This window comes from Heliangelus exortis, chromosome 3 (genome assembly GCF_036169615.1).
Source record: "Heliangelus exortis chromosome 3, bHelExo1.hap1, whole genome shotgun sequence".
In the NCBI taxonomy this organism is placed as follows: domain Eukaryota; kingdom Metazoa; phylum Chordata; class Aves; order Apodiformes; family Trochilidae; genus Heliangelus; species Heliangelus exortis.
In genome coordinates, this window is record NC_092424.1 from 99,848,483 (window position 1) to 99,863,271 (window position 14,789).

Consider the following 14,789-nt stretch of genomic DNA (forward strand, 5'->3'; position numbering starts at 1 on the left):
TTGGAGGTCTTCTGTGTTCAGACTGACTTATGAACTACAGTTGGATATCCTAAACCTCTGATGGTCTTCTCCATATTCCAAATCAATATCTTTTTCATAGATAAGATGCTTTTTGATACAGATGGTCACAGCTTGATTTGAAGTGTCCCTACAGTTGAAATGTAGCCATCAACAATTATTGCTTTTTGGGTTAAGGGAGGACACTGGGGTTTAATGTGCTTGTGCTTGTACTGTGCTGTACCTTGGTGTACTGTGCTTGTACCCACGTTGTGGACACCTATGTGTTAATTTTCATCAGAAATTGCTTATTTAACATCTATAATGGTCTTTTTAAAATGCCTCTTAAAGGTATTTGTCATTATTTACATCTTTTATCAATAAAAACCTCCCCTACTTAATACACATTACCCATGTTTTCTCTATATAATTTAACCCCAGATAGTTTTTCTGACTAAGGCTTCTGTGCACAAACCATGAGTCCAAAGGGCCAAATTATTAATCTTGTGTGCCCTTTGCCAAAATGCTCTTGTGAGTAATATCTTATGAACCCCTCCTCTCCCCCAGCCCTGCAGCTGCCATTGGATCTGCATTATAAACCTGCATGCTGTTTGTACTGATAATTGCTATACTGGGACCTGACTCATCAGTTGATCTCTTTGAGATCTTAAAAGATGAATCAAACTCTTTTCCTGAGGGCAGAGGGGTGTTATGGGGTTGATGACTGTAATGCTGTGTGTGTGAAGGCTGGGCAATTTTCAACTGTCAGGTGAAATTGTACTTAGAATTGGAGTTTGTATCCTTGTTCTTACATGTAACACCTGAATAGGTTGTAAGTAAAAAACTTGTTAAAACTCTGCGCTTGACAGATTTAATATTTTGTTTTGATTTTTTTTTCTCCTGGGTAGTCCCTTTGGGTAGTGCTTTCAAAAGCATGACTGTCCTGGGTTCTTTCAGGGAACTCAGGTTCCTGCTGAACTTCTGCAAGCAGAATTTAGAGGTGTCTGGTGCTTATACATTGCATTTTTACTACTTTAATGGTCTATATTCCTTGTTGCTTTCTCAAATTTAGGTGTGTCCTTTATTCCAATTTGGGAATTTAGGTGATCTGTAAAAAGGTACATCTCCAGGGTATAACAGTTTCTGTATGGAGCCTTATGGTGGTCTGGCTGTGTTGGTTGAGGGCAGACCAGTGCTGAGCCAAGCTGGGCATTTTCCAAAGTGTAATGTGTGTCCAGTGGCACATGGGTGGCTTCAGAGTAGCATCATAGCATCATGAGAGAAAATAACATGAAAGTGCCTGAAAGTAGCTCATGCTTTAGCCCAGCTGAGCACATCTGGAGGTGAGGATGCCAGCCAGGGCAGGGGGAAATAGGCACTTGGGTGCTCTCCTGACAGGGTACCATAGGCTCTGATGGAGCAAGCTGCTTACCTGTGTTTCTACCTGTAAGCACATAAGCAGCTCTGAGCAGTGGAGGCTGAGGAGCCTGACACGCGATGGGAGATGCACCCGTGATGGGGCCACCCTGGGAGGGTGGCTGAGCCTGCACCCATGCTGGGGTCCCTCCTGCCTCAGCATGTTTCAAGTGCTGCTGGGACACTTAGGTGAGGAGGTTGGAGGTGTGATGTGAGTGTGAGGACATCTCAGTCCTAGGAGGTTGGAGGTGTGATGTCCATCTCAGTCCCAGGTGGTGGGGCTGCAGCAGGGTCACCACCATAGGCTCTGCTCTGTTTTGGAGTGGTGCATGTGCAGCTGTGCCCACAGCTGTGAGAGGCAGAGGACAGGCCATGAAATGATGTGAACAACAGCAGAGACTGCTTGTTGCTTTCAGGGGAGTGGAGCTCTGCAGCTGAAATGATGCTCATCACTTCTCTGGTCCAGTACTGGCAATGTCCAGGACTTGAGTTTTGAAGTGAAACTTTTCACAGCCAAAGACTAACAGATCTGTCCTACCAAATTGGCTTTCATAAAAATTTTAGTTTGAAAGTGCAAGTTAAACTGAACCTTTGAGAGAAAGATGATCACATGGAGTCTTGGAGAGTTTGGTTCCTGGAGATGCCTCCTACCTGTGTGGACCACCTACCTGTGTGGGGCTTTTCCTGTTGGACTGGGGGTTTTGTTGGAAATAATTCTGTGCGTAGAGCAAGGCTGTGGGCACCTCCCCTTGTCTTGGGTCTGGAACCTTCTCTATTGCTAGGACATCCTCCATCACTGGAATTTCTTCACCCCTGAGTCCTGGTGCCTTCTGGCACAACTCCTCCTCTACTGCCCCTGCCTGCCTTCCCCACAGCCACCTGTGTCCCCATATCCAGGGCCCTGTGGGGTCACCCTCTCTGTGAGCATGTGGGCTCTGTGGGAGGGAAAACCAGCAGCAGGGCTGGGCTGAGCACCAGGGAGGAGGAGAAGGGAACAGGCAAAGCAAGGATGAATTTGAGGCTTGTTTCCTCTTTTCCTGGGTATCCTCTGCACTGCATCTTTGGGAGACCCCCTGGTTTGAGGGTTCAGATCCTGTTGGGGAAAGAGAGACCTTTCAGTGTTGTCACCTTTTTTCCCTGCAGTCTAATAAAACGCTCTGGAGGAAGCTGCAAGGGCCAGGTGTCTGCTATACGTAAGACTATACCTCAGTGGAGAAAAAAAAGGTGCAATTAATTGGAAAATGTGCCTTAAAAAAGAACAAATGAGAAGCACAAGAGCAAATGAAGTACTTTGTGTGAGTGGCTTATGTAACAAAGCAATTAAGAAGAATTTATTACAGTTTAATGTGTCACTAATCAAACTTTGCATTTTTCTTTCTTACCACCTTTAAAAATTGCTTTTTGAGTCTTGTCTTCTACATTTTTACCATAAATAGGTTTTATTAGTATTTTCAGTGTTGAGACTATTCTATGTTGTGTTGCTTGTTTGCTTCCCACATACTGTTTGCTCATTCAAGGATATTAAGAAAAAAACCCAGAATGAGTGTGCAACACTGCTGCTCATCTGTGTTTGGTTTTGTAAACGAATCTTCTGCCTGAGTACACACAGGCTTTGGGATTTCCCATTTTTCAAAGCTTTCAAAACTTCAAGGTTTTTCTTCATTGAGATAGGGAAAATGTAAAGGCTTCACTTATAGAAATGGAAGTTATTAGCCAAGGTGTCTAAGTGGGAAGATAGTGGGATACCAGGTTTGGATTATTCTAGAAGAGTGCTGTGCTCCCCATTGTGTGTTCTTGTCTTCTACAAGCACCACCTGCCTTCTGCATTTTGTATAGATGTTGCTATATAGTGTGGGAAAGGAGTCTCTCCTAATGCAAGTATCTCATGTTGATTCGCTGCTATACAACTGTTCATCCTGTAATAGTGTGGGATTACAAAGCATTATCATGCTCAGATTGACTCAGGTAGTGCTATTTTTATTTAAGCTGTATTAAGGTATCATTGTGAATCTTTGGTCTTGCAGCATGGGGGTAATACGATTTACTATTTTTACAAAAAATCAACATGGCTGTACAAATCCTGTCCATGGCAAGAGCTGCAAAGATTAGTCATGAGCTCAACACTTTTTTTTTTTCACTCCTCTACAGTGAGTCGTTAACTTTTTAATTTTGATGTGGCTGCCATCATGTTGGCCAGGCTTGGAACAAAGTAAGAGGGTGGCTTGGCTTATGGTCAGGGACTCGGTGCCCACTGGGAGAAGCTTTGGTGTAAGAAGGGGAGTGAGTTTGGGGATGCTCCCTGGAATTACCTGGGCAACCACTGAGGGGATGCAGTTGGTTTCATCCATCTGCACCCTCATAGGGTTGTCTAATTCAAGCAAATGAGCCCTCCTATGGATGTCATACCAGCTCCACCTTTTCTATCAGGCCCCATCCCTCTTAATTTAAAAACCTATGGCAATTTGGTATGGAGACCTTATCCTTGCTTCTGTCCTTATTGTGCAGCAGCTTGGTGCCCTGAGGGGTGCAGTCAGAGCTGTCCACCAACAGCTCCTCTATACAGTGGGATCCCTGTGGGTTGGACAGCCTGCCAGCTGTTGGGATTCCAGAGGGAAGAGGGAAAAGGGAAAAAAAAAAATCCAAAATCTTGAAAAGGGAATATGAGGAGAAGTGAGGCATGATTTTCTCTGAAATGGGAAAAATATGACCAAAATGTGTTTCCTTTCTGACTTGTCTCAGGGTTTGCAGTCAGCCTGGTTTGGTTCTAGTTGTGGGTGGAAAAATGGTTTCATGACAATGCTTTGGTGCTTTGGGAATGACCTGGAAATGCTGTACTGGGTCAGGGATCATTTCTCATAGGCAGTTTGGATGCAGCCCCATTTCAGGGGAGAACAGTAGGAAGGATATTGCCCACCCCTGGACTTCTCACCTCCAGGATTTGCTGGGATGGGGAGCTACTCCAGAGCAGGACATGCAGCACTGCCCCTTTTGGGGAGTTTCTGGGAATCTTGCTGGCCTTTGTTGCTATTTGGAGGGCAAGGCAATGGGTGATGGTGATGGGGCCATTTAGTGCTGGTGTCCATGTGCCTGCAGGTATCCTCCTGGGCTCTGGATCCCAGGGCAGCCCAGCTGTCAAGCAGCTTAATTGGTCTGCTTGGTTCATGGTACCCAAAGGCACCAGGTGAGAACACAGCATGCAAGCCCTGGGAAACACTGCTGTGAGTAGCCATGGCTGTTTCAAGCATGGTCCTCAGTTGTGCAAGTATGAACAGAGATGGAGAGTGCTAAAAAATGAGTGAGCATCCATCTCCTTCAGGCCTTCATTTGAAATGAAGCAGACATTTAATTATGGGAATTTTTACAGCTTTTTCTCTTTAATTATCAAGAATGCAGAATAACTTTCAATAGCTGCTTGATTTCTGCCTAACACAGAAAAAGAGACAGTGGTAGTGGCTGGATACTTCACGATTCAGCGTGTTCATTGGAAGGAGTGAAAAAATGCTGTAAGTTTGCCAGTGCAGTACTGCAGCTGGTGTCTTGCAAAGCCTTCCAGTCCCATTCCCTGCTGACCACATGCTGGTGAGTTAGGTATGGAAATCAGCCGGTCAAGTCTGATCCCCGTTACACCATTTAGAGTAGATGAATGTCAATTGTCAATTTTACCATAATAAAATACATTAATAATTTTGATGTGGGATGCACAGTGGGCTTCACAATAGCCAGGCTTGAAGGCAGGGAAAATTTTCTGCATGGCATTCTGACAAAGTTCCAGTGAAGCATCAGTGGTGTTGGTGGGGTGCAAGCTGTTTTTTGTGTGAGCAAAGAGAGTTTGAGCTAAGCCACAGAGTTCTGTTTCCTTCTCTGTAGGCATTCGGTATTTATAAATACTGCCCTTGGGTTACTAGGAAATCCCAATTGGTCCCTCCCAGAGAGATACTTGCATTGCTAGGGGAAGCAGATGTGGCTGTCAGACCCTGCTGTTGCTGCTGTTTGGGATGGAGCATCAGGATCTGCAGTTGGACTGGATGGGCACTGCAGGTCCCTTACAACTCAGCTCTCCTCTCTTTGCCTCTTCTCATGCAGACAGGACTGGGGAGCTGGAAGAGGACTGGGCTGTAGATTCCAGATGGTATCTCACTTATTTTGGTGCAGGGAGGGGTGGGAGAGATTTTCTTTGATTTTCTTTGTTAGGTGCTCATTCTGTCTATGTGACACCCTGAAGCTTCAACATTAATTGTCTTGACAGATCTCATCAGCAAATAGAGCATGGCCACAAAAAGCAGTGGATCTGCTGCAGTAAAACTGAAATAGCTTCAGCTACAGTGGGTCTGCTACAGTAAAACTGAAGTAGCTTCAGCTACAGAATTTTGATTTCAAATTAAAAATAACGTTTGGTCTTCATGGAATTTCAAGGGGAATGGAATTTGACATTTTCTTCAGTTAAAAAGTTATTTAGGAAAAATGTTAATTTTTGTAATTTGTGGGACAAATTTAATTTTAAGGATTTGGCATCAATAGATTATTTCATGGCATGTCAGTATTAAGGCATATATCATTAAGAGTGTGTATCATGTCTCATTGTTTGGTACCATTACTGCGTTAATGTCAGAGTAGTTAATTACCTAGTTCTGATAATTTCTATTGGAATCATTGAGGCAGTTTGTTTTTAAGGCTTTTTCTAGGTTAAAATGCCTTCTCTCTGAATTATGATGAAATATTTTAACACTGTAACAAGAAGCACAATAGATATGTTAATACAAGAGTATATAAATAGAAACTTGAGGCTCTCAAGCTTGAGCAGATTGGTTTCAAATTGTACTAGGAGTACCTTCCCTGAATTTGCATATGCTTTTTAAGTGTTTCAAATTTGAGAAGAGATTTTTTTTTTTTTTTTGGCTTGGGCTTTTTGTTTAAGTTTAACTAAATATATTTGACAAACTCAGCTCCTCGGCACTCTAAAGATGGTGGGAGATTAATTTACCTGCACAATGAAAATGGCCACTGAATGGAGGACTGAGAGAGGATAGGAGCTACTCAAGACATTTCAAAGCAGGAAGGTGCCAAATGCTGAATTTCTTGAGTGCTTCAGATTGTCCTCTTGAGTCAGTATGCTTTTAAAGATCATAAGCTGGGTCTCTAGGGAAAGGGGTTCAGCTTTCCAGGTTGTTTGGTTCTTTGGTTGTTTCCAGACATTTACCAGCTCTGCATTGCATTCCCCTCCAGCCACTTGCTTTCTCAGCACCCTGGGTAAACCATGACCTAGTAGAACACTGGGCCTTTACCATGCTCTCCGTCCCTTGCTCTGATGGCAAGTGACTCTTCCTGTCTTTTCCTAGCTAAACAAATATGGAAGTTGGCTTTTATTTCTCATTGCATCTCAAGCATCCTTCTCCCTCCAGCCCCCTGTGCTGTGTGAGATGCCTGGCCAGTGGTGTGACCATGGTTCCTCCTGGATCCCTAAGCACCCTGTGGGAGTGGAGCAGCATCCACCTTTGTGACAGCACCCATCCAGAATCTAGGGTTTGTTATGCCTCAATCCAAGTCAAAACTCGCAAGAAGAGATCTAATAATGGGGATGTTATCAGACCTCTGAGTACAATGATGCTGCTGGATGCTTTCATAAATTGAAGGTTTTTGGGATGGCAGTTATGATGCGTGTGGCAATGAGAGAATGTGAAACTGCAGTCATTAAACAAAAATGGGCTTTTACACTAATGGAAGCTGCCTAAACAGTTTTGCAGTAAACCAGATTCCCTGAGGCCTCGAATAATACAGGTCCTATTGACTTGAAAAACACAGGAAAATATTTTGCTTCAGTGCTGTAGCACTGCTTTTACACTCATGGAAAAGGTTAGGCTGCTAAGTGTTTGATAGGTTTTAAGCTGAAGGTGTTAGCAAATAATGAAGGGCAATGTTTAGAGATAATTCATTCACTGTTATTCCCCTGAATTAGGCCACCTGCAATATGAAGGATTCACACCTGTTCCTAGGTGGGTTTCTAGGTGAGTACAGAGGCACTTCTCTCCATCCAGACTTGGTTGTGTTTAATCCAATAGATAGTTCTGCACAAGGTGTCTGACACACAGAATTTTATCCAAATTTCTCTATCAAAACCTTTTCCAACTCCTGCTGGTTTAAAATGATACACATGGCAAAGCAGGATGTTGCACTCTCTCCTTTGAAGCCATGGTTCCCAGCCTAGAGCTGGAGCTCTAAAGATGCACATAATGCCTTTCTCTTTGTGCCAGAGAGATCCTGATAGATAGACAAGGGCTACCTGTGGGCTAAAGTGTGTTGTCCATTTGCTTGAAGAGGTATTTCAAGAGCATTGGGGGGTTGTAGAAGGCCAACTCATTCTCAGCCTCCCACTTTCACATCTTGCATAACTTTTCCCCACCCAGGCTTGGTTTCTTCCTGAAAATAGCACATTAGGGCTCTGGCTCCCTATTTCCCTTGTTCTTCAGCTTGATCAGAACCTGTCATCTTTTGTCATTCTCCTCCTCCCACCCCTTCCCTTTTGTTAAAAGGAATAGAGGAGAGGACAGAATAATCCTGACTGTGGAAAGATGCGCAACAGAAATTGGTTTGTTTGTGTCATCTCTCCGTACCATACACAGCTCAGAGATCACTTTTTCCCCCTACACGCTCGGTTTCAGCCTGGAGCTGATCTTGCTGAGTAACTTCAAGCTAGTTTTAATTTTTTAAAAGCTATTATTATTTTTAAAAACAACCAGTTCCACTAGAAATGTATGTGATATTTGTTGTGAACAGTTGTATTTCACGTTGAAGCTCTCCATATCATGAGATGACACTTCTAAGTTGGATGTTGCAATGCTTTCTAATTTTTCTAGAAGCCCTGCAAGGCCAAGCAGGGGTTGGGAAGGATGGGCTGGATGTCTCCTGCCATGCTGGGGACATTGACCACAGCTTTCAGAACCTGGTGTGTTCTCTTCTGAATGTCACCTGCAGTCCTGTCTCTCTGCAGGATTTGGTTGGTCTGTGAGACCTGGGTAATATACTACTTCTTTTCACTGCTTTTCTCCTGTGCTTCTATAATGTGTCCTAACCATAAATGTGTTTTCTGTGGGTAGTTCTTTGTGGACGAGGAGAGCTGTTTCATTGCGGGGGCTTCAGCCACATTTTCTTCCTGGGGAGTGTGCTTGAGTCAGGAGAGGAGAGTGGAAGAATGAAAGTTAAACTAACTGTGATATGAACATTTGAACAGATGGCTGACCTTTGTAACACCAAACCCCATTTAATTTTAGAAATTTGCAGGCTGTTTTAAGTTTGTTATCCTCTTTACAGCCATCTGAGCTGTAACATGATTTATTAGCTTACTGCAAGGCTTTGTTGCTTAATTTCTCTGCTGTTTGAAAGATTGAATTTCAGGTGGAATAAGCAGGCTCCGGCAGCATCGATGGAGTGTGCCAACTTTCTTAGAACCCCTGGAAGCTGAAGGAGGAGGGATGCTCCTGATCATGCTGGAAGGAGCTCAACTCCTCTGCTGTCTTGCTGCCCCTGGAGAGGTCAGCCCTAGCACAGGCAAGGGTCATGTAGCAGTTAATTATGGGCAGGGTGGAGACGGATGATCATCCTGCCCCAAATCACTTAACCGACTTAAGGGTCTACCCTTGCCTGCCTGAACTAGCCATCTAATCTTCCACTGAGCTGCACAAGTGAGCACTGAGTTATGTATGGTAGGAGGAGGGAGATGACATGAAACAATCAAATTTCCTTATCCCACATCTCCCCAAAAAGCTGTGTGCTGTGTGCCTGCTCAGCGACGGAAGAACATCAATGTTCAAGGCAAATTGTTTCAGACTATGGTGGCTTCTCCATCCTCTGGAGGCTTTTAAGTCTGGTTTGAGTATCTTCTGAAAACATGTGGTATAGTCCAAATGGGTGGTGGCTGGATGCAGAAATTCTAGGAATCAAGAGGTATAGGACTGGATCAGTTGTCCTTGTGAACAGGAAATTCCCAGGGGTGGCACTTTGAACACTGGTTCAGTGATTTGGAAGAGCAGTATCTACATGGTGGCCACACATGAAGTCCTTGGCACCATCCTGGAGAGCTTCTCGGATATGTGATGCTGCAGGTCATGTCTGGGATTCCGTGAGTCAAGGGTGGAAGAACATTTGTGAAGACCTTGGAAATTGTCTTTATAAGGAGTGCACCATGTTGTTCTGTCATACAGTGAAAGAAAAAAAAAATCTGTATCAGTGCAGTGTGTATTTCTTATACAGAGGTCTGGCTTATCGCTACAGTTGACTTTTCTTAATTACTGCTAATGCTTCTGCAGACTGTGCAGTTGGAGATGGAATGTAGCTGGCTTGAAGTGAGGGCGTGGAAGCTTTTATCAGGGCCACTCAGAGACAGGCCATCTGCAAGATGTATTTATTTTTTTCTTATTTGTCTTCTCTAAATAAAACGTGATGCTGTGAGAATGTCCTATTGCTTCACTCCACAAAAGTTGCCATTTTCTGACAAACTATTTTAGAAAGTTATATTTGGCAAATGGCTGTTTACTTAATTCCTTTCCTATCATTGCTGCCTGTCTGTGAAACACCAATCTGTTTGCGTGCACGCTCAGCTGTAGCTCAGTTCAGAGGATTCTCTAAACCATAGTTGTTTTGTACTGTGCTTTTTTTAGCTCCTTTCTCTCACGATGGAGGAACTGCAGGTAATTCATATCTGACAAAGGCAAATCCAGTACCTGCAGAGCTGAGGGCTTTTAGCAGCTGCAGCAGACTTTTGGTTGGGTTTTCTTGGTTGCCCCGAGTGCTGGAGCTTCAGCACTCTTGGTATCATGCAGCTATAACAGCATTATGAGGACTGGCCTTGCAGGAGTGAGTTTCTTCTTGTTGCAGAAAACTATGTGAAGCTTCTCAAAGGATCAGAGACCCATGCTGCTTCCCCAGGTCCTGCTGGCCTAGGTCCTCAGCCAACAAGGGAGCCTTCACCATCATTACCTCAGCATAACTGTCTTGTCAGGAGGAGACTTGGGAAAAGTAGCTTGGGTTTTTTTGTTTAAGTTATTTCCTTGCGATTAGTGCTCTTTCTGAAATTAACTTACCTAATTGGGACACTGAGATTTGTTGTAGAAATAGAACACTCCCTTATCATGGAACTTAGTGCAAAACTGTGCGGTTCAAATCATGGGGGGGGAGGGTAAGGGAGAGTCCCTTGGTGACACTGTTTGTTGTTTTTCTTAAATTGGTAGACTTAAGGCTGTTCCTTGACAAAATTACCTCAAGCAAGTCTTAACATGCTCTGCTCATAGTTACTGCAGCATAACCCAGCTTTGGCCAGCCTGGCCTAGCAATGGGTGTTTCTGGAGGAAGGTAAAGCATAGGGATTGTTGTTACAAAGGAAAATCCCGTTATAAAAGCAAAAGAGCAAACAGTTGTTTATAATGTATAAAATTGATACTAATTTCTCTTGGGTTTTCCTTCCTTACCTTAAGATTTTCCCATTAGAAGCAATTTCTGTAAATACCATCTTTCTTCCTCCTTGGTCGGAACTCAAATTGCTGGTCTGGAATTGTCTGGGTAATCGATAAACTTCAATCTACATGGCAGGTTTTGTCCCTTCAAGTTGGTTCTTTCTCTACTGGAGAAACTGTAGCTTCTCCAGTAACTGGAGCTAAGGTGTCTAAAGCAAATGTACAACAAAGAAGGGTTAGATTCAGCTTGACTCTTACTATATGCTCTTACAATTTTGCCATATGAATGTCTTCCAGAACAATTATTGTTGCTGAGTGGACAGCAATGATTAATCTACTAGCAGACAGCCAGCACAGTAGTATCTTTGAAACAATTTTTGAGCCTGTTTGCTCACTGCAAGACTAGTTTAGAGATAAGGCACTGACAATAAAATAAATTGTGATTTGTAGCTCAGTTCTCTTTCCATCTATGCCTTTGCCTCAGCATTGCTCTTCTGTCTCATGCTGAAAAGCATGTAATGAAAAGGGTTTAAAGTCTGCCCTGAGCCAGAAGAACATTCAATCTTGTGTTTCATTTGAGTTATATCCTTAAATTATCATGGGGTTGGCTGGATTTATTTGTGCACTTAGATGCATACTTAATCTGGGTGAATAATGATGCTTGAGAGGTTTTTGTTTATGGGAGGTTACCAGTGCTCTTCTTTGTGAGTTGGTGGCATCATACACAGAGCCTGTGAAAAGATTCATCCATCATTTTACTGTCTAGAGTAGTCCTTGTACTGGAAATACCTGTTTACATCCTATTTTTCTTATTAGAAAGTCTCTTCGTTTGGCTTAGTAATTGGGAAGAAGGGGGGAGGGGAAGTTCCCAGTGCTTAGTTAAGGAGCTGAATTTGCAGCTGAATTTGAGGAGATGGATAAACACTTGAAAATGCAATGATTTGTGAGAGGAAAGGCAAGACTGCAGAAAAGACTCCAGTTCCTTATACATTCTGTAAACTTGTACATTTTTAACATTTTTACAGTTACAAGTCATAATATTATGGTATGGCATAGTGACAAGTAACTTGGAAAAATGTTGATGCCATAGAATTGCCTGTATGCTAGTACTTGCTCTAATTATCTTTCTGTTTGAGGAGATGTCCTCCAGAGTATCTCCTTGGATTAGAGATTAAACTGTTTCTCACTACTCTGAATAGCAAGTAGATGTTTGGTTGCACACCCAGATGAGCCAGCTTGGACCTGGTAAGCAGCAGGGAAGCTGGGCTTAAGTCATGGAGATGCTCATGTGGTGCCTTACCCTTAAATTGTTCTGATTAATAATGTGATAATATGATATTATAATAAAATAATAATTCTGGACAACAATAGGTTTGCTACTCTGGCATGTGTGATGGCAATGCTATGTATTTTGAGCATAACCTTGAATATAGCTCAGACACAAAGCCCATGACTGTGTCTATGGTTAGGTACTGGCTTGATGGAGCTACAAATGGGATCACACCTGTGGCCTGGTAGTGAGGTGAAGGACCCCTAAAGTGGTGGGGCTCATTAGAAAGCAGTTGATGTTGGTCTAGGAAATAACTGCATCTCCTTGGCAATATTTTCTTATCCCTAAAAGGCAACCCTGTACTCTGATAGTGACACTGGTTGGAAGACAAGGTTTAAAAACTGGCTAATACTGGATGCTTTTTAACCCCAGTTTTCTCAGAGAGATGATCACCTGTTCTTAATTACACATGCAGGAAGAAACAGTTGTGGCTGTGCTTCTAAATGATGTGGTGTCAGGGCACCAAAGCTCAGAGAGAACTTCAGGCAGACATCTGTGTTTATGTTAAGGTTGTCCAGAGCAAAGTTTGGGTTTCGTTTTAACATATTTGCTACCAAATTATTGTAGGTAAACCTGAGACAGACTGCTTCCACCACCATCAGGTAGTGTTGTTTTGGTGGAAGCCTTGGTGCCTGTTTGAAACTGGATCTGATGAGTAGTGTTTACAAACAAACAAACACCCTCCCCTTCTCCAGACCTCAGGGTGGGTGAGCCTGTGCTGCAGCTCCTGCTGAAGGAGACCAGAGGCGGGTAATGATGTGCTGAGGTCAGAAAATGGGTGTGCAGACACTGAAGGAGAGCACCAAGAGGAATGGAGCTACAGCTCACAATTAATGCTTTTTAATCTTATTCTTAAGATAGTTTTCTCCATGCATGATGTGACTTTCTCATCATCCTGTTTAGATTTCTTTGTGAGCTGGTGGTGGTCAGTGTGATTCACTAGAGCAGAGTTGTCCAAGCTGTGCTTGCAAAGCCCAATCTCCCGCTGTTGCAGCGAGCAGTGAGTAGACTTGCAATGCCTTACAAATGGGTCTGCCTCTTGGGTGCTCACCCTGCTGAGAGGCTGTTTTCCTCCCTCCCTGACTAGAAACTACCCCAGCTTTCAGTTTTAACTTACAAACTGTTTGATAGTTTGAGGGGGTTTTTTTGTCAGTGCTATGGGTTTATTTTTTTCCATCTCATGATGCACTTACAACAAAAGCTCCTCTCCCTTCTTGTGCTTTCATTTTAAGATGCATCAGCCACGTGCTGCTCGTCTGCCACTTTCTTTAGTCTTTATTTTTAATTTGTATCATGGAAGAACATTTTGGCCTTCGCTCATTATTTTTATTTGCATGATCTGATTCAGCTTGACTTTGGCAATTTCTCTTTACCCCTTTGCTTCCTGACCTCTGTGACACAGCTGTCTTTGCTGAGCAGCCCTTCCTTTCCATTCCTCACAGGCACTCTGCTCAGTCCTAAAATACCTTTTTTGGAGATTGTTTCTCCAGTTAGGTTCAGAATCATTTCCTAGACACTCCCCCACTTTGCTTGGGGTTACAAGTACCGACTCTTTTTTAAAAAAAAATTTTCATCCTTCTCATAGAAATATTCTAAGCTTCTTGCAAGTGTGTCCTTGAGCACTTCAGTCTGGTTGACTTCCATGCTGAGCTCCTTTGATTCCTCAAAGCTTGTGGGAAATTGAAAATATGAGTGTCTGTGTTTCACTTCAAAGTAAACCACCTCTGTGATTACAATCGCCTTCAGAGTTACCTTCTGTGAGCTCTTACAGCTACTTACTGTGTCTAAATTAGTATCACCCTTTTCTAGTTCAGCAGCTGGAGGATTACAGCTGCTGTCTCCTGCTTCCAGGAATATCTGTGGTCAGCTCTTAATGTTAACAGTAGTTTCTTCAGTTGAGTATTTTGGGAAGTTACAGTCCCACAGATAAGCCCTGTTAACACTTCTATCTTTCTATCTGCACCTTGCAATTTACAGAGCACTCCCATGCTCTGCTGGGTGTAGAGCAGCCCATGCCATTCTCTCTCTTTCTCCCAAGTAGCATGGACCCTTATAGCACCACAGGGTCTGTTACTCCTGTCTTTATGAGTTGCTTCTCCTGCTTCCTGACTTTTCTGTTGCATCGCCCTGGCTCCCGGCACCAATATGTTAATCCTGGGTCTTGTTTCTTACTCATCATCTGTGGATTTCTGGCTAATTATCTACCATTCTATCTGACTGCTGCTATAGATATTAATATGCTCTTTGTTCTTCTAAGTTTGGATATGTGCTTTTTTTGTCCACATTTACTAATCCCCCATGTCTGTTTATTAAAACCAGATGTAAGAATTAACTGATTTTCCTGATTATATTCTCTGTAGGTGTTTTTCTTTAGTTTAAAACTCTCTGCTGTGATCACAGAAGGCCATCCATCTCTCAGCCACAGAGAAACATCCTTTTTCCATGAATGCCTTCTGTTGGTGGAACACCCTAAAAGTTCCCTTGCAGCATCAGTTCTTAAACCATATGGATGACATTAACGTGTAATGGCTTTTCCTTCCTTTTGCAGCGTTCAAAGGAAGTCCCTGGGGATGATGCTCAGAGGCTAAGCCTGATATCCCCAG

General features: G+C 43.1%; 1 protein-coding gene across 6 annotated transcripts in view; it reads left to right on the forward strand.

Annotated features, from left to right (window-relative positions):
- HPCAL1 (hippocalcin like 1) overlaps nt 1-14,789 on the forward strand; it is a 65,102-nt gene that overhangs the window by 17,081 nt on the left and 33,232 nt on the right. The window lies entirely within an intron of this gene.